This window comes from Pseudophryne corroboree, chromosome 7 (genome assembly GCF_028390025.1).
Source record: "Pseudophryne corroboree isolate aPseCor3 chromosome 7, aPseCor3.hap2, whole genome shotgun sequence".
NCBI lineage: Eukaryota > Metazoa > Chordata > Amphibia > Anura > Myobatrachidae > Pseudophryne > Pseudophryne corroboree.
The window spans coordinates 131,811,424-131,836,296 of NC_086450.1; positions in this window are offsets into that span (position 1 = coordinate 131,811,424).

Here is a 24,873-nt window from a genome sequence, read left to right on the forward strand (position 1 = left end):
GGATGTGTTTTACATCCGATCCGATACGATGCGTGTTCCCGTGAGCATCAGATCGGATCCCGTAGGTCGATAGTGCTGCACTCATGATATGTCGGACCCCGCAGGCATGACTGGGATCGCACAAGATACATCGTAAGAAAAAGGACCGCATACGATGTATCTTATGCAATCCTGCCCCCCGGGAGGCTGCTGGGATGATCGACTGCGACATAAGGGTCCGACATGTCGCATTAGTGTATGGGGCCCTTTATTCGCACTGCAGATGCAGCTAAACTCCACTTAATTGGGACCAGAGACGCCAGGCTGCGACATAACTGCACAGGAATTAGTTTTAAATAAGTACTAAGTCACAGATGAAGCACAACGGAACTTGTAGTGAAAAAAAGCCACAGCTGCTGCATCGCATTGCTTTGTATACAGATTCAGACTCATTCGCACAGAGATGTACATATGTCACATATGAAATGAATCAGTCTCGTGAACCAGTTTTGTCACATCACATTGCCAAAAAGGCGCATATTTGAGCAAAAAAGACTCTGAGAAAGGCAGTTTGGCGCGACTGTGTCAACATATACTCTGTTTTTGTACAGTGGAGGGGGTAACTTTGGTAAATAATACCTACAGCCAGGGGTGTATCTAGGGGTCCGAGCGCCCCTGGCAAAGTAAGGGGCTGGCGCCCCCCCTACACACATTTGGAATAAGGTGTGAGTATTGGAAATGGGGCATGGTCTTGTGGGGGAAGGGTGTGGACACAATAGTACTTCCAATTCAAATTATGCCACACAGTAGTGTCCCTCATTCACATTACACCGCACAGTAGTGTCTCGTATTCACGTTACACCATCCCTCACCCCTAACCCACCTTTCCCACAGCCTGACCTTAACCTGCCCCCCTCCCACAAAAGCTTCTACAGTGGTGCCTAACCCTAACCCACCCTTCCTAATCTCCCTCCCTGCAGCCTAACCCTAGCGCACCCGCCCTCGCAGCCTAACCCTAACCCTCCGACGTGGCTTGCCAGTACAGACTTTGGCACCAACTCAATCCGGATTTTGCCATTCTGCATCGCTATCTATGTTGGGATGCCAGCATCAGCATTCCGAGCAGTTTCGGGATGCTGGCGTCAGCTTTCCGATCGCCGGGATGCCAAACGCCGGCATCTTGACTGCATCCTGAATGAAATGCTAATGAGCTGCAGTGAGATGAGCCTCAAATGGACCCAGCCATTAACCAAACACCATAAGTTGGATGGTAGAAGTACTTCCTGTTAGAAAAAACATCAGGGTGCCATCACTTCCAAGATAAAATGATCAATTATACAATTAACTGATATACGTTTCCTTGAACATGGCCTTGAAATAGGTAAGATATATATTTTCTTTATTACACAAAGTTTTCACTTACTACTTACTTACATCTAACATGCATGAAAATCATGTAGATTTCCAGATTCTACAGTCCCTTCTCCCAAACACTGCCACTTTTTTTTTTATCTTCAACAACAAACAGATCTATAGCACTGTGCTATATAACAATTGCTGTGTACCTGGTAAGAGTCTGTTACTGCCGGTGCGGCGCCGGTGTCCGTCAGCACCGCACTGCACTAGTGATCAGACTAGTGTCCGGCAGCATCGCACTGCACTAGTGAACAGACTAGTGTTCGGCAGCACCGCATTTGTAATCAGACTCACAATAAACTACAGTTCCCAGCAGCCCTTGCTGCCAGGAGCTCCCAGCAACAAGGGCTGCTGGAAGCTGTAGTTTATTTTGAGTCTGATTACAAGTGCGGTGCTGCCGGACACCAGCGCCGCTCCAGCAGTAACAGAGTCTCACCAGGTACAGTCTGACAGTACTGCTTTTCTATCCTTTGGCCGCAGGTGGCACAGCCAGGCGGCGCCCCCTCCTTGCCTGGCGCCCCTGGCGAGTGCCATCCTGGCCAATAGGTAGATACACCCCTGCCTACAGCGTTTACACATACAACAAGTGGGGTCCCTTTATCTCTGATAAAACAAGGTAATAATTTCAAATATAGGGCCATGTTTGTAGGTAAAGCAAAAAACGAGATTTATGGTAAGAACTTACCGTTGTTAAATCTCTTTCTGCGAGGTACACTGGGCTCCACAGGGAATGACATTGGGGTGTAGAGTAGGATCTTGATCCGAGGCACCAACAGGCTCAAAGCATTGACTGTTCCCAGAATGCATAGCGCCGCCTCCTCTGTAACCCCGCCTCTGTGCACAGGAGCTCAGTTTTTGTTAACCAGTCCAATGCAGTAGCAGGCAAAAGAGACGACAACTGTTAGTAGCCACATACACCACATTCTCATGACAGAAGAAAGTGTCAGCGGCTAATGCCATACCAACCCGAAGAAGCTGAGTGCGTCAGGGTGGGGGCCCTGTGGAACCCAGTGTACCTCGCAGAAAGAGATTTAACAACGGTAAGTTCTTACCATAAATCTAGTTTTCTGCTGCGGGGTACACTGGGTTCCACAGGGAATGACATTGGGGATGTCCTAAAGCAGTTCCTTATGGGAGGGGATGCACTGTAGCAGGAACAAGAACCCGGCTCCAAAGGAAGCATCCTGGGAGGCGTAAGTATCGAAGGCATAGAACCTTATGAACGTGTTCACTGAGGACCACGTAGCCGCCTTGCACAATTGTTCAAGGGCCGCACCACGGTGGGCCGCCCAAGAAGGTCCAACTGACCGAGTAGAATGGGCCTTGATGGTAGCAGGAGCTGGAAGGCCAGCCTGTATATAAGCATGTGCAATCACCATTCTAATCCATCTGGTCAGGGTCTGCTTGTGAGCAGGTCAGCCACGTTTATGAAAACCAAACAGAACAAAGAGAGAATATGACTTCCTGATGGAGGCAGTTCTCTTCACGTAGATACGGAGAGCCCGTACCACATCCAAAGACCTCTCTTTGGAAGACAAGTCAGTAGAGGCAAAGGCCGGAACCATGATCTCCTGATTAAGGTGGAAAGAAGACACCACCTTCGGTAAATACCCGGGACGTGTTCTGAGAACCTCCTGATCACTGTGAAAAATCAGATAAGGTGACCTACAGGATAAGGCACCCAAATCCGACACCGGTCTAGCAGATGCAATAGCCAGCCGAAACAATACCTTAAGAGAAAGCCACTTAAGGTCTGCAGATTCAAGAGGCTCAAACGGAGACCCTTGCAATGCCTCCAGAACCACCGACAGGTCCCAGGGAGCCACAGGCTGGACATAAGGAGGTTGAATCTGCAACACACCCTGAGTGAACATATGCACATCAGATAAAGTTGCAATCTTTCTCTGGAACCAAACCGACAAGGCAGAAATATGAACCTTGATGGAGGCCAGACGAAGGCCCAAGTCCAGACCCTGTTGTAGAAAGGCCAAAAGTTTGGCCGTACAGAACTTGTAAGCGTCATAATCGTTACATGCACACCAAGCAAAGTAAGAGTTCCAGACCCTATGGTAAATCCGAGCAGAAGCCGGTTTCCGGGCCTTCAACATGGTTTGAATGACTGCCTCAGAAAATCCTTTGGCCCTCAACACGGAAGCTTCAAAAGCCACACCGTCAAAGCCAACCGGGATAAATCCTGATAAACACAGGGGCCCTGAACGAGGAGATCTGGGTGCTGTGGAAGTAGAAGGGGACGCTCTATCGAGAGACCCTGAAGGTCTGAGAACCAATGCCGTCTGGGCCACGTGGAAGCGATCAGAACTTTCTTATTACTCTGGGCAGGAGTGACACCGGAGGGAACACGTATGGCAGCTGAAAGTTCCCTGGAATTGTCACTGCGTCCACAAACGCTGCTTGAGGATCCCTTGTCCTTGCTCCGAAGTCCGGAACCTTGTGATTGTGTCGAGACGCCATCAGGTCCACATCTGGAAGGCTCAACCTGTCCACGAGGAGTTGAAACACTTCTGGATGGAGGCTCCACTCTCTGGCGTGTACGTCCTGATGACTGAGAAAGTCTGCTTCCCAGTTTAGAACCCCTGGAATGAATACTGCCGATATGGCTGGCAGATGGCGTTCTGCCCACTGAAGAATCCGTGATACTTCCCTCATTGCCATGCGGCTTCGAGTGCCGCCTTGATGATTGATGTATGCCACCGTGGTGGCGTTGTCCAACTGTACTTGAACAGGTCTGTTCTGTATTAAATGCTGGGCCAAGTTCAGTGAGTTGAACACCGCCTGCAATTCCAGAATGTTTATCGGGAGGAGATACTCCTCCTTGGTCCACCGACCCTGAAGGGAGTGTTGCACCAACACCGCACCCCAACCTCTCAGACTGGCATCCGTCATCAGAAGGACCTAGTTGGAGATCCAGGAGGGACAAACCCTGCTCAATCGTTGGTCCTGAAGCCACCAGCTTAGTGACAGATGGACCTCCGGAGACAAGGAGATCATGGGAGACCTGATCCGGTGAGGCAGGCCATCCTGCTTGGCAAGAATCAGCTTCTGCAGAGGGCGGGAATGGAATTGAGTGTTCTCCACCATGTCGAAAGCGAACACCATGAGACCTAGCACTTGCATTGCCGAATGTATCGACACTTGCGGATAGGAAGAAATGAATCCTGTCCTGAAGCTTCAGGACTTTCTCCTGAGACAAAAACAACTGCTGGTTGTGCGTGTCCAACAACGCCTCCAGGTGCACCAGTGGATTATCCGGAAATATCCACTGGAAGGTCCGGCTGCCGGGTCGGGGCCGTGCCGTCGTGGAAGGCAGTGGACCGTGTGTGTGAAGGGGAGCTGGCTCGCTACCCCCTCATGGCGGAGCTAAGTTAAAATTGGGAGACACCCCCGCCAGTGGATTCACAGGTGGCGTGGCTGGTTGTAATCTCAGCTCTGCCTGTAACCACCGTCACTTCGCTGAATGAACCAAAGGATAAGCGTGTGGAGGGTTGTTTAAAGGCCATTTACACTCTAAATGGTGCAGCGCATAGGCCCTGTGCTATTATATCCCTATACTCAGTGTCACTGTATGAGGAGTCCCCCCTGATGCAAAGAAAAAAAAAGGCGCAATGAGGTAGCTGTGTGACTAAGCTAAGCGACCCAAGTGGCCGACACAAACACCTAGCCCATCTAGGAGTGGCACTGCAGTGTCAGGCAGGATGGCACTTCAAAAAAATTGTCCCCAAACAGCACATGATGCAAAGAAAAATGAAAGAAAAAAGAGGTGTAGGCATCGCAACCAACACAATTGGACTCTCCTTGGGGATTTGTGATTTAGAAGAACGCACAGTTCTTTGCTGTGCTTTTGCCATCTTAACTCTTTTAAGTTTTCTAGCGAGAGGATGAGTGCTTCCATCCTCATGTGAAGCTAAACCACTAGCCTTGAACATAGGCCAGGCCCTCTGCCGTTCCTTGCCACTCCGTGTCGCAAATGGCACATTGGCAAGTTTACGCTTCTCCTCAGACGATTTTGATTTAGATTTTTGGGTCATTTTACTGAGCTTTATTTTTTTGGATTTTACATGCTCTCTACTATGACATTGGGCATCGGCCTTGGCAGACGACGTTGATGGCATTTCATTGTCTCGGCCATGACTAGTGGCAGCAGCTTCAGCACGAGGTGGAAGTGGATCTTGAACTTTCCCTATTTTACCCTCCACATTTTTGTTCTCCATTTTTTAATGTGTGGAATTATATGCCAGTAATATATCAATAGCAATGGCCTACTACTATATATACTGCGCACAACTGAAATGCACCACAGGTATGGATGGATAGTATACTTGACGACACAGAGGTAGGTAGAGCAGTGGCCTACTGTACCATACTGCTATATATTATATACTGGTGGTCAGCAAACTGTGCAAAACTGAAATGCACCACAGGTATGGATGGATAGTATCCTTGACGACACAGAGGTAGGTAGAGCAGTGGCCTACTGTACCGTACTGCTATATAGTATATACTGGTGGTCAGCAAACTGTCCAAAACTGAAATGCACCACAGGTATGGATGGATAGTATACTTGACGACACAGAGGTAGGTAGAGCAGTGGCCTTCTGTACCGTACTGCTATATAGTATATACTGGTGGTCAGCAAAATGTGCAAAACTGAAATGCACCACAGGTATGGATGGATAGTATACTTGACGACACAGAGGTAGGTAGAGCAGTGGACTACTGTACCGTACTGCTAAATATATAGTTATACTGGTGGTCAGCAAACTGTGCAAAACTGAAATGCACCACAGGTATGGATGGATAGTATACTTGACGACACAGAGGTAGGTATAGCAGTGGCCTTCTGTACCGTACTGCTATATAGTATATACTGGTGGTCCGCAAACTGTGCAAAACTGAAATGCACCACAGGTATAGATGGATAGTATACTTAACGACACAGAGGTAGGTAGAGCAGTGGACTACTGTACCGTACTGCTATATATATAGTTATACTGGTGGTCAGCAAAATTCTGCACTGTCCTCCTACTATATACTACAATGCAGCACAGATATGGAGCGTTTTTCAGGCAGAGAACGTATAATACTGGTGGTCACTGGTCACTGGTCAGCAAAACTCTGCACTGTACTCCTCCTACTATATAATACTGCTGGTCCCCAGTCCCCACAATAAAGCAATTAGCACACTGAGCACAGATATTTGCAGCACACTGAGCACAGTCAGATATGGAGCGTTTTTCAGGCAGAGAACGTAGATATTTGCACTTACAGCACACTGAGCACAGATATTTGCAGCACACTGAGCACAGATATTTGCAGCACACTGAGCACAGATATTTGCAGCACAATTTGCAGCCCACTGAACATAGAAACTGAGAGGACGCCAGCCACGTCCTCTCACGATCATCTCCAATGCACGAGTGAAAAATGGCAGCAACGCGCGGCTCCTTATATAGAATACGAATCTCGCGAGAATCCAACCGCGGGATGATGACGTTCGGGCGCGATCAGGTTAACCGAGCAAGGCGGGAGGATCCGAGTCTGCCTCGGACCCGTGTAAAATGGGTGAAGTTCGGGGGGGGGGTTCGGATCCCGAGGATCCGAACACGCTCATCACTACTAATAAGACCTGTGGGCATCGGAGTCTGGGCGGACCTAATACGCCCATTCAAATGCGGCTGCTAAAGGCAGAAGTCTAGCTCTGCAGGCACCATCCGACCACTGGGAGGAGTAACGGAGTTAGGGTTAGAATAGGCGTTGCTGCGGTCATTCATAACTGGCCGCAGGAACTCCCCAGTTGTCACCCATTTCACAGAGTTCCAGGTACTCAGTTCGTAACATTGTACTCCTTGCCTAACAGTTTGCTGGTGACCCCCAGCAATCCTACTGCTAGTCTTCTTAGACTTTCCATTCTCAGTTACCATCCAGCTGCCTATTGCACTGGTGGTTCACGCCACCAGTGTTTCAGTACCCAAATAGCTGCTGGTCACTTCCTCTCCTACGTTCCTTAGCCAACTGCCACGTCTGCTTGAGGAGATCGTATCTTAAGCTTGCGCAATTCTGTTCGCAACGCTCAAGTTTAGTCCCAGAGACCAGATTCACAAATAACAACACAGCCGTGACAACACGTATGTACAGCATGGATTTGGTTTGCAACATTTTCTAAATCAATGGCTATTGAAGTTAAATAAATGGCATTTATTTGCAAGATAGTTGCCTAAGCATAAATCCCTAAGGTATTCTGACTCCCTCAGAGCTATATGCCGAGGTCATGACATTATGCAAAACAGTTTCATACAAATAAAATGGAATAATAACAGAGAATGCATACACTTATTAAAGTAACATAGTTAATGAGGTTGAAAAAAAGACAAGTTGTCCATCGAGTACAACCTTTATTTTTGATCCTATACTTTTCTCTATATAACCTTAGATTTACCCATGATGACAGCTAGAAGGTATAGTTTTTCTAAAATACATTCATTTCAGATGCTATAACCCTGGATATCTTTTTCAGTTAGAAATTTGTCTACCCTGTTCTTAAATTTATTGACCGAGACCGTCATTACTACCTTCTCTGGCAGAGAATTCCAGATCCTTACTGACCTTACTATGAAGAACCACCTCCTTAGCTGGGTATGAAATGTCCTCTCCTTTAACCTCAGAGGGTGTCCTGTGCAGAGATATCTCAAGAAATAGATCCCCTGTTAGCTCCATGTATTGTCCCTTTATATATTTATAAATATTTATAATGTCTCCTCTTAGATGCCTTTATTCAAATGTAAACATATTTAATCTAGTAAACCTTTCCTCATAATCCAGTGCCTCTAACCCCTTTATCAATTTTGTAGCTTGCCTCTGAACACTTTCAAGCTCTAAGATATCTTTTTTTATAGTGTGGTGCCCAGAATTGTACACGATATTCAAGATGTGGCCGTACAGATGATTTATATAATGGTAGGATTACATTTTTATCCCTTGTCTCAATTCCCAGTTTTATGCATGCAAGTACCTTATTTTCCTTTGTTGCTGCTGTTTGACATTGGGTACTGTTGTTAAGTTTATTATCAATGAGCACCCCCAAATCTTTTTCTAATACCGACTCCCATAAATTATCCCCATTTAATTTATAGGTTGCATGATTATTTTTAGCCCCAAAGTGCATGACTTTACATTTTTCTATATTAAACCTCATTCTCCACTTAGCTGCCCAAACTTCCAGTTTAAATAAGTCATTCTGTGGGGACTCTGAATCCTTTTCTGAGTTAACCACCCTACATAGCTTGGTATCATCTGCAAAAATTGACACTGTGCTTTCCAGACCTATTCCTACAGTAGGTCATTAATAAATAAATTGAACTCTTGCCGTATTCCACTGAATACAGTGGCCCAGTCAGAAAACATTACATTAACCACAACTCGCTGTTCCCTGTTATGGAGCCAGTTACTTTTCCAAGTACAAACATTTTTCCTAGGTCAAGCTCTTTTAGTTTTAAAATCAGCCTCATGTGAGGCACCGTGTCAAAGGCTTTAGCAAAGTCTAAATAGACCACATCTACAGGGCCAGATCTAGATCTTGTGGTGACCAGGGTGAAAAAATAGGGGCGTGGCTTCATGGAGAAGGGTCGTGGTCAGTTATGCCCCCTGTAGAGTTGTGCCCCCTGTAGAGTTGTGCCCCCAGTACTGTGCCGCCTGTAGAGTTGTGCCCCCTAGTTGCGCCACTTACAAAAAAAATTAATACTCACAATCCCCGCTCCTGCCTGCCGACCGCTGCTGCCCTCCGTCTCCGGCCGCCGGCGCCGCTCCTCGTATCTATGGAAGAGACGTCATGGCGTCTCTCCCATAGCACCGCATAGACACTAGAGGTCAATTATGACCTCTAGCGTCTATGTGCCACTCCCACAATGCAGTACGGTGCGCAATGACTTCATCAGCACCAGTAGCAGATCTTGCCACGGCGGCGGTGCCCTCCGGAAGGCGGCGCCCTGGGCAAAAATCCTTCTTGAACCTAGCAAGATCTGCTACTGCACATCAACTACGTTTTCCCGGTCAAGATTATCGCTCACTTTCTCATAGAAACTAATTAAGTTAGTTTGGCATGACCTGTCCCTGACAAAACGTTCTGATTCTTATTAATAACATTGGATGTATCCAAATACTCCTGTATGCAATCCCTTAATATTCCTTCCAATAATTTCCCCTCTATAATCTCTTTTATCATATAATTCTGTTAGCCGGAACACCTATCTCTTTGTTTAAGTCCACCCATCCGCTAACTTTACCCAATTTGTCTTTTATCCTGCCTCCACTATTTCATGTCTTCTTTTCTTCCTCCACCCTCCATACATACATTTTCACCACTCCTGCATCTATTTAACTTCTAAGCTGAGCCTTACCCTTCCTTAAATCCTTTGCTTTGCTTCCTGCACCTTGTTCATTTGTGATTCCCCACCACTACTATAGTGAATTTACACAGTGATTGTCCCCTACACCCACCAAAAGGAGAGCACAAGGGACCTTATGCCAATAAATGTGCTCAACTCTAAATCCACCAGGTTTGTACATATGGGTTGGGTCTGGGAGATCGGCGCTGGGGATCCCAGCGGTCAGCATACCGACCCCGGGATCTCGGCGCTGGGGATCCCAGCGGTCAGCATACCGACCCCGGGATCTCGGCAGCAGAATGCCGGTGAGGTGGGCGTGCGCAACACCTACAAGTGGGAATAGTCCCTACGGAACGGCATTCTCTCTGCCAGCATTTTGATCGCTCGGGATCCCGGTGTCAGCATGGTGACTGCCGGGATCCCGATCAGCGGTCACATGACCACATCCCGTACAGATGTGCAGTTAGAAAATTTTAGTATGAACATGCCACAACATGGACTTGTACCAGGCCCTATATGTGTATTTAAGTATTTTTTACTGACAAAACTTTCATATACATACAATTGAACTACGGTAATTAAGTAACTTGCTAATTAAACCCATGTAGGAAAAGGAATCTCTTTTTTTCCTTGAACAAGAAAGAGTTCTGTCTTTGAGAGCAATCTCAGAACTCTGAGTCTCTTTGTTTCTACATTCCACAGGCGTATCAGTGAGGAAGGAAGCGTTGCTATCAGGGATTCTGAATATTTGATTTCACACCTGAGCTTTCTGATGTTTAGCAGGATTGGCACGTGTTTAGCGTTCTGCTGCACACAACAGCCTTTTTATTCCAGCTTAGTAATATGAGCAGGAATGCTGCCTATTTTGTGTCGGAAACTAAAGAGTTTCCATTGAACTTTCACCTCGTTTTGAAATATTTCTCAGACATTAAACAAAGAAGTTCTGAGAATAATTAAGTTTAGCAAAATTGTTGCTGATGCTTCTGCCCTACTGTTTGCCATTACCCAGGATTTACCTAAAAAAATGTTCCTTGCTTAATTATGTCTAGCACAGAGGAATGTATGTGCTAGACGTAGTTTTATGTTACAGAAGGCAGGCTGAGCAAGCTGAGGAAGTTCAGACTGACATTTCTTAACCTGCTCTTTGTCTGAATCTAGAGTCTCTACCCATGGCCCCATTGATTTCATATGAAAACCATGCCTCTACCTACTGACCTTTTTGGGGCTTGGAAAACCAAAACCTGGCATTCATTGCAATTCTACTACAAAACAAATTATAACCTCCCCACTCTGTACAGGCAGCAGAAGCTCCTCCCACATCTTTACAACAGTGTGATGATGTTAGTAACTGACACAAGTGATTAAGCTGAGATTCTAGTCATTTAAGTTGCTGGGACTTAAATTACCCACTATGAATCCACCAATCTGCGCAGCACATTTCCGCAACAGCCAGTTGGAAAATGTCTTGGTGACTTTGGATATGCTCTGTTATAGAAGCACCTACTTCCTAATGTGGCTACCTGCTGTAAAGGAGTCCAGTGGACATAATTAGTTAGATCTACACACTAGATATTTCATGTGTTGTATATTTTTCATTACACATTCTTTGATATACATTTAAAGAATGCCAATTAAACCCCTTTCACACCCCCGAGGCGGATCGCACCTGGGAGCCTGACACGGGAGCTTCCAGGGTGCAACCCGCCTCAGGCGCCCTGTTGCCGCTGAGCGCAACCCCGCTTATTGCCGGGTTGGTAACGTCGGCGGTAAAGTGGCGGGGGTGGCACTTGGAGATCACATGATCTCCAAGCGCTGCCCGTACACACACAGTGAATAGGAAAACGAGTCGCATCGACCCGGCTTCCGTTCACACCGCACAGCGATCCGGGTTGAACACGTGTTCAACCCTGCTCGCTACCCGAGTTGGAATACCCGGTATTTCAACTCTGACACCTTTCAGACGGCACATGAATATGGGTTATGCGTGTTCATGTGTCAGTTACCTGTGTTCATAGCTGGCGGTCTGAAAGGGGTATTAGTATTAGTGGCATTACTTATGGGCCTATTCATCATATGGGGGGGGTAGGAAGACCCACAGTGATTAAAGAAGCGAGCCAGTGGAGAAGTTGCCATGTCAACCAATCAGCATTGAAGTAACATTTATAATTTGCATACTGTTCAATTGTGCGGAGCAGCTGATTGGTTGCCATGGGCAACTTCTCCACAGGCTCACTTCTCCACACTTTTCACTGCTTCGCGAATAGACCCCTAAGAATCCAACTCACTGCAAGTTGTGTTGGTGGATACTTGAGTACCCGAGAAATTCAGTATTGCTGTGGTGCAAGGACAGCTGCTCAAAAAATCAGCTGTCCCCATGATTTCTAACACTGCTACATAAGTGGCAGTATTACTTATTAGTGCCGTGACAGCCGCATGCGCTTGCGTGACCTGAGGTAACGCATGCGCAGGAGGGAAGGGAAGATCCAGAGGCTAAGTTAAGCATAGTCTTAGAATAAATTGCCTGATCTTGTAAAGAAATGGAACAGCCTTTCAAAACCTTTTAAAGTTCTCAATAGTTAATCTGGGAGTTGCAGTGTAGAGCAAATCTAATTGTTAATGTAATGCCCACAAATCCGGTGCCGGAACTTTAAACTGAGTGTGGGTGTAAAATAAACCAGGTTCTGTAATGATTCAGGAGGCAGACTGCTGTGGAACTACACATCCCAGCATGCCCTGACACAGTTTTGCTATTAAAGCATGTTAAAACTGAGACAGGGCATGCTGGGATGTGTAGTTCCACAGCAACTGGGGGGCAGAGGTTGAAGACCTATTGCCTAAGCAATCTCTCTACACAACCACAATACTTTTTCTCCCCCACAGCTAAACTCTTTTCTTTCATTTTGGACCCTAACTTGTTTCTTGCTTAGCTGGACCTGCAAAATGTTCTGCTTCCTGCACTCTTTTCAATTTCCTGTCTACACAAAATGGTACATTCTTCACACATTTCACCTTCCCTAATCTTCTTTCTCAACCACCTCCTTCTCCTGTCTTTTGGTGACATATCCTGCAAAACTTGGCCCATTGGAGATTTACAAAAGGCAAAATCGAACATAAAAACAAATACCACTCAGAATTGAATATTGGCAAAACATCGGTACTTTCACATAGATAAATATAAGATCTCCTGTGTACTAACATTCAAATTGAAAATCTAACAAAAAAAAATCGAACTACAAATCCCCAAAATAATAGACTAATAGCAGACAGGCGTTTTTAGCTTCTAAACAACATTCTATTCCCTAAACCATCACTAAGCTACCTATAAAAGAAGAAATGCTGATGTTTTTGCAATTAAGGGCATGCGCCAAAGTTTAATAGTGCTGCCACTTGCAGAATTTACCTTTAGGCAGAGTGATGGACAGTCATGCACCATTTGTTGACGTTGATGGGGGTGTGGTGGCAAAAATGCAGGCGGTCATTTTTGGGGCGTGTCGTTTGGTGCACTTGAGAATCCGTACTCAAGCAGTGTGCCTCTTGTGTCTCTGTTTAGGATGCCATGCTGCATGGTCGGCAGGTTTGCAAATGTAATCCATACTTATGCAATACAGTAGGAGGTGTTAAACACCTCTTTTCTGCCTTTGCGATACCAGCACTGCGACCACATTGGTAGCCTTTTCCATGGTGATTGTACACTAGGAGGCGTCACCACTGTTGCACCCAGCATGATGATGTCATCCAGCACGCGCCGCCGGCCGGGTGTGTGGTCCCGCATTGGAAAACGACGGTCTCTTACTTGAAGTTGTTGGATATATAAGCTTTGTTTTCTATGTTTTCTTCTCCTGATGAAAATGCCATAGTAAAGACATTGAAACGTTGACTGAATCTTGCTGCCTGTCTGTTTCTTACATAATGCTTGGAGTGCAGCACCTGTTTTCGCTTTCTTTCTGGGGTAAATTTACTAAGGTGGGAGGGTTTTGTTTTTTTTAGAAATGGTGATCTTCTAGAAGCAGCTAGATAAATGTTAAGTAGCATCTGATTGGTTGCCATGAGCAACATCGCCAGTTCTAAAAAAAACAACTCCCACCTTAGTAAATTTACCCCTCTCTATATATAAATAAATATATTATTCACTGCATAGTCATGTCGATGAAGTGGCTAGTGTTACAAAAATTACATGTTCATCTGTATTATTCATAGAATATGTTAGTTATACATTATTTAGCATTTCATATATCCCATTATTATCATTATTCCTAATATAAAATTCCATATTTAGATTTAGATTGTGTTGTTTGTTTTCTCTGGATACTTCAGGATTGCGATCACAGCCAAAAGATAATATATTTAATATATACTACAGTAACATGGAAATCTTTATAGTAATAACAAGCAATTTACAGTTGAACCACATCACCGCACCGCTGCCCATCCCATTTGGACCTCACCTCTAGGAATTCCCGGGGTGTAGATATAAAATGTAGGTAAGTATGAGTGTATGTGTATATATATATATATATATATATATATGACCTCTATTGCACTTTGCACATCTAATCATTGAAAATATCGAATAAGGTTAAAAGGTAAACTAACATTGCCAGTGTGTTTTATTTGAAATAAAATATAGGTTTTTATTATGGTGTTTTAGTATTCACATGAAAGCAAAGTACGTCCTTAAGAACTTGGCAATCTATTTTTGTTACTGCGATCTTTTTGCAAACTACAATTGTGATAATGCTAGCCTTATCCAGCCGTGTATCGCTTTTAAAACTTAACACATCAGAAGAAAATAGTCTGTATAAAAAACTGTTGGAATGTTGTGTTTTGTTTGGCATGTCATGAAGGTATTGTGGATCACAAAAGGTGTTAGCCGTGTTTCTTATGGATTTAGCTTGAACTGCACTGCTGAGAGTCTTTTATGAGATGCCAGTCACAATACATTATGTTTACAGTCTTCTTGCCATGTTAACTGGGGAATATAGTTTAAAGTTACGACTGAAATTGTTACAGTTTTAGTGCCTCAACTGCTTCAGCGATCACGTTTTTTTTTTTTTGGTGCTAAGGCCCCTAGTTCACATAAAGACATATATGTTGTGCTTAAGAGCCTTTCATAAAGAGCCTTTTTTAAAGGAACACTACAATCAAGACGCTGTTTCATTTGTGTTTTATGTACATATGGCTTTAAATACATAATTGTTGTTTATTATGTGAAGATAAAATTATGCACAAAAGCCTGCAATTTCCTTGAATAGTGAATAAATGGGGATGCGGTTATTTGACTGCCGGTCACAACACCTCCCCCTACATCCCGCCCCCTGAAAATCCGGGATTCCGGCGAAGGTATGCTGACCGGCGGTCACGCATACCCAACCCAATAAATGTACATGTTAAGATTAGAGATGAGCGGGTTCGGTTCCTCGGAATCCGAACCCCCCCGAACTTCAGCCTTTTTACACAGGTCCGAGGCAGACTCGGATCTTCCCACCTTGCTCGGTTAACCCGAGCGCGCCCGAACGTCATCATCCCGCTGTTGGATTCTCGCGAGGCTCGTATTCTATCGCGAGACTCGGATTCTATATAAGGAGCCGCGCGTCGCCGCCATTTTCACACGTGCATTGAGATTGATAGGGAGAGGACGTGGCTGGCGTCCTCTCCGTTAGAATAGATAGAGACACTTGAGTTGATTTACTACTAACTTAGTAATTTTGGGGAGCATTAGGAGTACTCAGAGTGCAGAGTTTTGCTGATAGTTACTAGTGACCACCACCAGTTTTATTTATTATTTAATATAATCCGTTCTCTGCCTGAAAAAAAAACGATACACAGTCACATACCATATCTGTGCTCAGCCTCAGTGTGCTGCATGATAATATCATCTATGTATATCTGACTGTGCTGAGTGCTCACTGCTCACACAGCTGAATTGTGGGGGAGACTGGGGTGCAGTTATAGCAGGAGTACAGTGCACACTTTTGCTGCCAGTGTGACTGACCAGTGACCACCAGTATATTGTCTGCCTGAAAAAGTTAAACACTCCTGTGGTGTTTTTTTTTTTATTCTATAAACGCATTCTGCTGACAGTGTCCAGCAGGTCCGTCATTCATTATATTATATAAATATTTACCTGCAGTAGTGTTATATTTTTTTGTTCATCTCTATCATCTTTATCATCTCTATATTAGCAGACGCAGTACGGTAGTCCACGGCTGTAGCTACCTCTGTGTCGTCAGTGCTCGTCCATAATTGTATACCTACCTGTGGTGGGGTTTTTTTTTCTATCTTCTTCATACTAGTAGTTTAGGAGTCTGCTGACAGTGTCCAGCAGGTCCGTCATTATATTATATATACCTGCAGTAGTGATATATTTATATTTTTTATATCATTATCATCTCTATACTAGCAGACGCAGTACGGTAGTCCACGGCTGTAGCTACCTCTGTGTTGTCAGTGCTCGTCCATAATTGTATACCTACCTGTGGTGGGGTTTTTTTTTCTATCTTCTTCATACTAGTAGTTTAGGAGTCTGCTGACAGTGTCCAGCAGGTCCGTCATTATATTATATATACCTGCAGTAGTGATAAATATATATTTTTTATATCATTATCATCTCTATACTAGCAGACGCAGTACGGTAGTCCACGGCTGTAGCTACCTCTGTGTCGTCAGTGCTCGTCCATAATTGTATACCTACCTGTGGTGGGGTTTATTTTTCTATCTTCTTCAACCACCACCAGTTTTATTTATTATTTAATATAATCCGTTCTCTGCCTGAAAAAAAATGATACACAGTCACATACCATATCTGTGCTCAGCCTCAGTGTGCTGCATGATAATATCATCTATGTATATCTGACTGTGCTGAGTGCTCACTGCTCACACAGCTGAATTGTGGGGGAGACTGGGGTGCAGTTATAGCAGGAGTACAGTGCACACTTTTGCTGCCAGTGTGACTGACCAGTGACCACCAGTATATTGTCTGCCTGAAAAAGTTAAACACTCCTGTGTTTTTTTTTTTTTATTATTCTATAAACGCATTCTGCTGAGTGTCCAGCAGGTCCGTCATTCATTATATTATATAAATATTTACCTGCAGTAGTGTTATATTTTTTTTGTTCATCTCTATCATCTTTTTCATCTCTATATTAGCAGACGCAGTACGGTAGTCCACTACTGTAGCTACCTCTGTGTCGTCAGTGCTCGTCCATAATTGTATACCTACCTGTGGTGGGGTTTTTTTTTCTATCTTCTTAATACTAGTAGTTTAGGAGTCTGCTGACAGTGTCCAGCAGGTCCGTCATTATATTATATATACCTGCAGTAGTGATATATATATATATTTTATATCATTATCATCTCTATACTAGCAGACGCAGTACGGTAGTCCACGGCTGTAGCTACATCTGTGTCGTCTGTCACTCGTCATCCATAAGTATACTAGTATCCATCCATCTCCATTGTTTACCTGAGGTGCCTTTTAGTTGTGCCTATTAAAAACGGAGAACAAAAATGTTGAGGTTCCAAAAATAGGGAAAGATCAAGATCCACTTCCACCTCGTGCTGAAGCTGCTGCCACTAGTCATGGCCGAGACGATGAAATTCCATCAACGTCGTCTGCCAAGGCCGATGCCCAATGTCATAGTACAGAGCATGTAAAATCCAAAACACAAAATATCAGTAAAAAAAGGACTCAAAAATCTAAAATAAAATCGTCGGAGGAGAAGCGTAAACTTGCAAATATGCCATTTACCACACGGAGTGGCAAGGAACGGCTGAGGCCCTGGCCTATGTTCATGGCTAGTGGTTCAGCTTCACATGAGGATGGAAGCACTCAGCCTCTCGCTAGAAAAATGAAAAGACTTAAGCTGGCAAAAGCACAGCAAAGAACTGTGCGTTCTTCGAAATCACAAATCCACAAGGAGAGTCCAATTGTGTCGGTTGCGATGCCTGTCCTTCCCAACACTGGACGTGAAGAGCATGCGCCTTCCACCATTTGCACGCCCCCTGCAAGTGCTGGAAGGAGCACCCGCAGTCCAGTTCCTGATAGTCAGATTGAAGATGTCAGTGTTGAAGTACACCAGGATGAGGAGGATATGGGTGTTGCTGGCGCTGGGGAGGAAATTGACAAGGAGGATTCTGATGGTGAGGTGGTTTGTTTAAGTCAGGCACCCGGGGAGACACCTGTTGTCCGTGGGAGGAATATGGCCATTGACATGCCTGGTGAAAATACCAAAAAAATCAGCTCTTCGGTGTGGAAGTATTTCAACAGAAATGCGGACAACAGGTGTCAAGCCGTGTGTTGCCTTTGTCAAGCTGTAATAAGTAGGGGTAAGGACGTTAACCACCTCGGAACATCCTCCCTTAAACGTCACCTGCAGCGCATTCATCATAAGTCAGTGACAAGTTCAAAAACTTTGGGCGACAGCGGAAGCAGTCCACTGACCAGTAAATCCCTTCCTCTTGTAACCAAGCTCACGCAAACCACCCCACCAACTCCCTCAGTGTCAATTTCCTCCTTTCCCAGGAATGCCAATAGTCCTGCAGGCCATGTCACTGGCAATTCTGACGAGTCCTCTCCTGCCTGGGATTCCTCCGATGCATCCTTGAGTGTAACGCCTACTGCTGCTGGCGCTGCTGTTGTTGCTGCTGGGAGTCGATGGTCATCCCAGAGGGGAAGACGTAAGATGACTTTTACTACTTCCACCAAGCAATTGACTGTCCAACAGTCCTTTGCGAGGAAGATGAAATATCACAGCAGTCATCCTGCTGCAAAGCGGATAACTGAGGCCTTGGCATCCTGGGCGGTGAGAAACGTGGTTCCGGTATCCATCATTACTGCAGAGCCAACTATAGACTTGTTTGAGGTACTGTGTCCCCGGTACCAAATACCATCTAGGTTCCATTTCTCTAGGCAGGCGATACCGAAAATGTACACAGACCTCAGAAAAAGACTCACCAGTGTCCTAAAAAATGCAGTTGTACCCAATGTCCACTTAACCACGGACATGTGGACAAGTGGAGCAGGGCAGACTCAGGACTATATGACTGTGACAGCCCACTGGGTAGATGTATTGACTCCCGCCGCAAGAACAGCAGCGGCGGCACCAGTAGCAGCATCTCGCAAATGCCAACTCTTTCCTAGGCAGGCTACGCTTTGTATCACCGCTTTCCAGAATACGCACACAGCTGAAAACCTCTTACGGCAACTGAGGAAGATCATCGCAGAATGGCTTACCCCAATTGGACTCTCCTGTGGATTTGTGGCATCGGACAACGCCAGCAATATTGTGTGTGCATTAAATCTGGGCAAATTCCAGCACGTCCCATGTTTTGCACATACCTTGAATTTGGTGGTGCAGAATTATTTAAAAAACGACAGGGGCGTGCAAGAGATGCTGTCGGTGGCCAGAAGAATTGCGGGACACTTTCGGCGTACAGGCCCCACGTACAGAAGACTGGAGCAACACCCAAAACGCCTGAACCTGACCTGCCATCATCTGAAGCAAGAAGTGGTAACGAGGTGGAATTCAACCCTCTATATGCTTCAGAGGTTGTAGGAGCAGCAAAAGGCCATTCAAGCCTATACAACTGATCACGATATAGGAGGTGGAATGCACCTGTCTCAAGCGCAGTGGAGAATGATTTCAACATTGTGCAAGGTTCTGCAACCTTTTGAACTTGCCACACGTGAAGTCAGTTCAGACACTGCCAGCCTGAATCAGGTCATTCCCCTCATCAGGCTTTTGCAGAAGAAGCTGGAGACATTGAAGGAGGAGCTAACACTGAGCGATTCCGCTAGGCATGTGGGACTTGTGGATGGAGCCCTTAATTCGCTTAACAAGGATTCACGGGTGGTCAATCAGTTGAAATCAGAGCACTACATTTTGGCCACCGTGCTCGATCCTAGATTTAAAACCTACCTTGGATCTCTCTTTCCGGCAGACACAAGTCTGCAGGGGTTCAAAGAACTGCTGGTGAGAAAATTGTCAAGTCAAGCGGAACCCGACCTGTCAACATCTCCTCCTTCACATTCTCCCGCAACTGGGGGTGCGAGGAAAAGGCTCAGAATTCCGAGCCCACCCGCTGGCGGTGATGCAGGGCAGTCTGGAGCGACTGCTGATGCTGACATCTGGTCCGGACTGAAGGACCTGCCAACGATTACGGACATGTCGTCTACTGGCACTGCATATGATTCTCTCTCCATTGAAAGAATGGTGGAGGATTATATGAGTGACCGCATCCAAGTAGGCACGTCAGACAGTCCGTACGTATACTGGCAGGAAAAAGAGGCAATTTGGAGGCCCTTGCACAAACTGGCTTTATTCTACCTAAGTTGCCCTCCCACAAGTGTGTACTCCGAAAGAGTGTTTAGTGCCGCCGCTCACCTTGTCAGCAATCGGCGTACGAGGTTACTTCCAGAAAATGTGGAGAAGATGATGTTCATTAAAATGAATTATAATCAATTCCTCCATGGAGACATTCACCAGCAGCAATTGCCTCCACAAAGTACACAGGGAGCTGTGATGGTGGATTCCAGTGGGGACGAATTGATAATCTGTGAGGAGGGGGATGTACACGGTGATGAATCGGAGGATGATGATGAGGTGGACATCTTGCCTCTGTAGAGCCAGTTTGTGCAAGGAGAGATTAATTGCTTCTTTTTTGGTGGGGGTCCAAGCCAACCCGTCATTTCAGTCACAGTCGTGTGGCAGACCCTGTCACTGAAATGATGGGTTGGTTAAAGTGTGCATGTCCTGTTTATACAACATAAGGGTGGGTGGGAGGGCCCAAGGACAATTCCATCTTGCACCTCTTTTTTCTTTCATTTTTCTTTGCGTTATGTGCTGTTTGGGGAGTGTTTTTTGGAAGGGCCATCCTGCGTGACACTGCAGTGCCACTCCTAGATGGGCCAGGTGTTTGTGTCGGCCACTTGGGTCGCTGAGCTTAGTCATCCAGCGACCTCGGTGCAAATTTTAGGACTAAAAATAATATTGTGAGGTGTGAGGTGTTCAGAATAGACTGAAAATGAGTGGAAATTATGGTTATTGAGGTTAATAATACTTTGGGATCAAAATGACCCCCAAATTCTATGATTTAAGCTGTTTTTTAGGGTTTTTTGAAAAAAAACACCCGAATCCAAAACACACCCGAATCCGACAAAAAAAATTCGGTGAGGTTTTGCCAAAACGCGTTCGAACCCAAAACACGGCCACGGAACCGAACCCAAAACCAAAACACAAAACCCGAAAAATTTCCGGTGCACATCTCTAGTTAAGATTGTCCATTGCATTTTTCAAGGGATCCACTTCTGTTCCCCAATCCTACGTGAACAGTGGTGATGTTTTATAAAGTTTAATATTTTTCAGGTGTCTTAAAACCATTAATCAAACACACTCATATTGTAAATTATGAGGACAGAAAAGGTATTGTATATAAGATGTACTACTGAATGGGACCATCCACATTTGTAGACTTATGGTCGGCTTAGCACATAGAAGTCCCTTCCTAACTTCACTTATTAGATACATTGGGTTATATTTACTAAATATCAATTTTCAACTAATTTAAAATGATCCAAATTACTGTTGTGTTTCAGCGGGTAAAACGCACATTTACTAACATTTAAAAATTGATATCAGAAATCTTCTGTTAGTTTACAGTATGTGCTTTTTAGCATCTGGCATACAACAATGACTTAGACTGAAAATTGCTGAGAATCATTTTAGATCGACTTTTAGTAAATGTACCCAATTATCTATCAGAATGTTCCACGTGACTCCTTCTAGTAAAAAATCTGGACTGTAGAGTTGGATGTAGTTTACACCAGAGAGAGAGGCATAAATGTTGTTGCAAACAATTGCAATTTGCGTAGCATAAAGAGTCACATGTATCTTAAGATACCTGCAAGACGACATAGTATGATACTAAATTACTTAAATTATGTCTTTATCACTATTTGCATACATGTCACGCAATATACAGTGTTAGGATCTCCTGCTCTGTGCTGCCACGTCGCCATGGCAACCGGGAGGCAAGTGTTAGCGAAGTAACCTGAGCGCAGCTGATACTCCGGTCCGGGTTTTTACTGTGTAGTGGTTACAGGCTCTGTGCACGGCAGGGAATCCGGCGCTGGTTTTGTGCTCACAGTCTGTGAGGTCTGAGTGGGGCGTGGACAGCACCTGCTATATAAACCATCCTCTCAGGCTAGGCAAATGCTGCTGAATCTTTGTTTGTTAGTCAGTTCCAGAGAGTTAGCTAGTACTGTGTGACTTTGTATTTACTTGTTGCTTACTGCGAATAGGCCTTGGGATTCGGTACTTCATTCTGCCAATCCGGACCTAGCAGTAAGACTGGAGTCAGTTGTTTGACCTGCTGGGGTTCTTTTGCTATTCTGTGAACCCAGCAGGTTTGCGGCTGTACTCTCAGACCTGCTTGCTTAATCCTCCCTCACTGTGCAGGGCGTCCAGGTGTCAGTTTAGTGGCAGTAAGCTGAACCTGTGCCCTGCAAGTGGGGGTTAGGATTGTGGATACTCTCCTTGTGTCTATATTTCTATCTCTGACCAAGGAGTTTATTCCCACACCCGTTGGTAACCCTTTGGGGTTTTTTCTGTTGCTCTTAGCAACATCATTTCAGGTGCTCCACATGTGAAATCACTACACATCACTTCATTGTCCGCTGTATTCCATCTGAGCATTCCTGACACTAGGGAGACACCCAATTCCTGAGCCTTTGGGCTTCTCCGTTCACTTTGTGTTTATTAGTTATTCCATCACCTCCTGTGTATGTTATGTTATACTGTCTGTGAGTTCGTTTGCTTCGCTTCCCTCTCTGTTCATACCCCGGTATACTCCTGTTAGCACCGGTGTGCATAACATATTCAGCAGCCCTACTCCTGTTGAAATTTTGTGGGAATATGGAGCATACCCCTCAAAATACTTTGCAACAGGTGGTCGATCAGGTGCAGGTCCTGACTCGACAATTTAATGAGATGTCCATTAAAATGAACACCCCGCAGGCCGCTAGCGGAGCTCCCGCAGCAGCAGTGGCAAGTTCAGGGGTTAAGGAGCCGAAAGTAAATCTCCCGGATCGTTTTTCTGGAGATCGCTCGCAGTTCTTTTGTTTCAAGGAGAGCTGTAAGCTATATTTCAGGCTTAGGCCCCAGTCTTCTGGGTCGGAGATTCAGCGGGTGGGCATGGTGATTTCCTTGCTACAAGGAGACCCACAGGTCTGGGCATATGGGTTACAGCCTGACTGTCCGTTGCTTAAAAGTGTTGATGCTTTTTTTACGGCACTGGGCATTTTGTATGATGACCCTGACAAGATGGCTTCAGCCGAGGCTCAGATTACGGTTCTTAAGCAAGGGCGACGGCCAGCTGAGGTTTATAGTACGGAGTTTCGGAGGTTGGCTCATGATACCCAGTGGAATGACCCAGCCCTGAGAAACCAGTACCGAAGGGGCCTTTCTGACCAGATAAAGGACCAACTGGTACAATATCCCTCGCCTGATAGCTTAGATCAGCTCATGCAGTTATCCATCCGGGTGGATAGACGGCTGAGAGAGCGTAGGCTTGAAAGGGAGACCGCAGTTTCCTTTTTTCCCAAGGGAACCTCAGACTCTGAGGAATATTCCGAGGAGCCTATGCAGATTGGGGCTACCCGCCTCTCCTCGTGTGAGAAGACGCGGAGGAGACAGCAGGGTTTGTGTTTGTACTGTGGGAATAAAGGTCATGTTGTAGTATCATGCCCAGAAAAAAACGGAAAATTTCAGGGCCTGAGGGTGATGGGAAATATCCTGTCAGGCCAGAAGTCAGAATTTCCCAAAAAGACTTTTCTCATTCCGGTGACTTTGGAGATCCTCGGTCAAACTGTCAAGACTGAGGCCTTTGTTGACAGTGGGGCCGATGGGGTTTTCATGGACCGTCAATTCGCCCTGGAACACTCTGTTCCCTCAGTACCTTTGGCATCAGAGATTGAGATCTGTGGGTTAAACGGGGAACCATTGTCCCAGGGTAAAATTACCTCCTGCACCAGCCAAATTCCTTTGTTTATTGGAGCCACACACTCTGAAAAATTGTCTTTTTATGTGACTGTCTGTTCTTTTGCCCCATTGGTTTTGGGGTTACCCTGGTTAAGGGCCCATAACCCTCAATTTGACTGGGTCTCTGGGGAGATTCTTAGTTGGGGTAGTGATTGTTTCAGGAGTTGCTTGAGCCTTCCAGTCAGGCTCTCGCAGCTAAGTTTGCCAGGATTGCCAGGATGTTATGCAGATTTTGCGGATGTGTTCTCCAAAAAAGTTGTGGAGGTACTACCTCCCCATCGCCCCTATGACTGTGCCATTGATTTGTTGCCGGATGCTAAGCTTCCCAAGAGCAGGTTGTACTCCCTGTCACGTCCTGAGACTCAGGCTATGGCAGAGTACATTCAGGAGAACTTGGCTAAGGGATTTATCAGACCCTCACAGTCCCCAGTTGGGTCGGGGTTCTTTTTCGTGGGTAAAAAGGACGGTTCGTTGCGACCCTGCATTGACTTCAGGGAATTGAACCGTATCACGATTAAAAACTCGTACCCACTGCCTCTCATTTCGGTTTTGTTTGACCAGCTTCGTACTGCCACCATTTTTTCTAAGATTGATCTACGCGGTGCTTACAATCTAATCCGAATAAGAGAGGGGGATGAATGGAAGACTGCCTTTAATACCCACTCAGGGCATTATGAATATTTGGTGATGCCTTTTGGGCTCTCTAATGCCCCGGCAGTCTTCCAGGAATTCATGAACGATGTGCTCAGGGAATATTTGGATAGATTCTTAGTTGTTTATCTAGATGACATCCTAATCTTCTCTCATTCCCTAGAGGAACATCGGAAGCACGTACGCTTAGTCCTCCAGAGACTCAGAGACCACCAGCTTGGGGCGAAGCTGGAGAAGTGCGAGTTTGAAGTCCAGCAAATCGCATTTCTAGGGTATATTATCTCCTCAGAAGGTTTCCAAATGGAGGGTTCTAAGGTACAGGCAGTCCTGGATTGGGTGCAGCCCACTAGTTTGAAGGCGCTTCAGCATTTTCTGGGCTTTGCAAATTTTTA